Here is a 2,257-nt window from a genome sequence, read left to right as displayed (position 1 = left end):
AAAAAAGAAAAGAAAAAGAATTTAGAACATTTGTGGTAACAAACCTAACAGAGATGGAAGAGAAGAGAGACAATGAACTGCTAAAGAGAAAGGAGAAGTTGACAAGTTCCAGGCCATAAAAAAGAATCAAACGGAACTGTTAGATATGAAGGCTGTAATACAGGAAATCAAAACCTTCCTTGAAAGTATTAAAAGCAGGTTAGACCACGCAGAAGATTGAATCTTGGAAGTAGAAGACAAAACCAATGACCTAGAAAAAATTATCAAAAATACTGAGAAAACAGCCAACAAAACTGAGAATGCTGTACGAGAAGTACTAGATACCATGAAATGCCCAAACATCTGAATAATTGGTATACCAGAAGGTGAAGAAACTAATAAGACCATTGATAATCTATTCCATGAAATTCTGGGAGAAAACTTTCCAAGTATAGAGAGGCATTCAAACATCCAGACCCAAGAAATGCAAAGAATCCCAAGTAGAATCAATCCAAGAAGATCCTCTCTTTGGCACATCATAGCTAGATTGTCCAAAACCACAGATTAAGACAAGATACTAAAATTGACAGGTGCGGACTAAGGCAGACAGTGTCCCTGGAGTCTACAGAAAAGTGGTGGCTTCTTTGAGCTCCCAGGAAAGTGCTTAGTTCCTCCGCTTCTGCCACTAATTCTGTCACTTTCTTTGAGAAAAGCTGAAAATAAGTATGTAGGAGGGAATCCAGTTTGTGTGCGCCAAACTGCCAAATGGCAAAAAGGAATCTGGGAATTCTTCAGGCTGTCCTCTGAAGATTCTGAAAAAGAGAATCAGATTCTTGAAGAGGCAGGAAGCTTAGGAAAAGCAAAGAGAAAAGCATGTCCTTTGGAACCTGATCACACAGATGACAAAAACAAATGAATAGAACTTTTTTTATTCATCTTTGAATAATGTCTCCTATTTACTCTGGTATTCTAGGGTGTAATTTTGCACAAATGTGTTCCAATTAACTTTGATGAAATAGGCATTTAATTAAAAAAATGAGGCTTACATTTAGTTGTTCAGAAGCAAGAAATTATGAAATTAAGAAATTTGTAAGATTAATTATGGTTATTTAGCTTAATATTCAATATAATGCAATATTTGGTTTCTTTTATCTGTTACTAAGTTTCTTATTCTTGCTTAAATCAAATCATTGCATGGTGTTCTAATTAGAAACTATTGTATTTGAAATTTGCTTAAATCTTTGGACTACTGCCATTTTTACTGGCATTTGACTTTTGGAATGGTGCCACATTGTGATTCCTTTTATTTGCTTCAAAAAGCAGAATTTAATTTTTGCACATTAAAAAAATTCAGTATTAATTAAACTTAACCTCTACCCATTTTCACAAAGGGGACCAAAGATGCAATGTTGAAAAATTTCCTCTTTAGAAAAATGTAAGGACGATTTGTTCTTGAGAGTTTAAATAATTCGTAATCAAAACTTATACAACAACAAAAAAATAATAAGCTAGCATAGAATCAGGCAGGAAGATTCCACAGATACATTAAAAGAGAATAGTTTTCCTAGGATACACTTTTGATTGAATATCATAATATATTAAAATTTGGGCCTGTATTTGCAAAGTTGGAAATCAATAAAACCCGAAAGGCACATTATGGCATAGAAACAGAACCATGTCTAAAGTCCTTAGATTTACCATTACATTTCTCAAGGTAACCAGCAGTATAATTGAAGAGGTGCATATAATATTTCTTGTTAACTGATATTCTTACTTCCTTATCACAGTTGCTCACCGACAACCTCTTGTCAAAATTAACCATGTTTCAACAGACATGATTTTTTCCTGAAATTTGCTTGTAATAAATGAACACTTATATTAAACAAACAAACAAACAAAAATCAAAACCAAAAAAACCCCACAAAGTGTTAAATGAAAAACAATTTCAACCATGAGTATTATACCTGGCAAGATTCTCTTCATAAGGAAAAAGAAGATAAAAATGTTCTTGGATAAACAAAGCCTGAAAGAATTTACCAACTCCAGACCAGCTTTTTAAGAAATTCTGAAAGGGGACCAGCAGTTAGCATAATGGCTATGTTGCTGGACTCCCATGTAGTTGACCGCGGTTCGAGTCTCGGACCCAGTGGCTTAAACTCACACCGGGTGCATGTGCGTGTGTGCCCAAGATCCCGATAAAAGAATGGAGAAGGGGGGTGATTTCTCACTTTTTGTCTCTTTGTCTCTCTCTGTCTTCCTGGTGAGTGCATGTGCCCTA

At 34.9% G+C, this 2,257-nt stretch overlaps 1 pseudogene; it reads left to right on the top strand.

Annotated features, from left to right (window-relative positions):
* The first annotated feature begins 569 nt into the window (after positions 1–569).
* On the top strand, positions 570–895 carry LOC102489375 (PCNA-associated factor pseudogene; annotated as a pseudogene).
* The last annotated feature ends 1,362 nt before the right edge of the window (positions 896–2,257 follow it).

The sequence above is a fragment of the Tupaia chinensis genome, unplaced genomic scaffold, assembly GCF_000334495.1.
Source record: "Tupaia chinensis unplaced genomic scaffold, TupChi_1.0 Scaffold145719_1, whole genome shotgun sequence".
Classification (NCBI taxonomy): domain Eukaryota; kingdom Metazoa; phylum Chordata; class Mammalia; order Scandentia; family Tupaiidae; genus Tupaia; species Tupaia belangeri.
The sequence above is the reverse complement of the archived record's forward strand: the minus strand, read 5'-3'. Positions and strand labels throughout refer to the sequence as shown.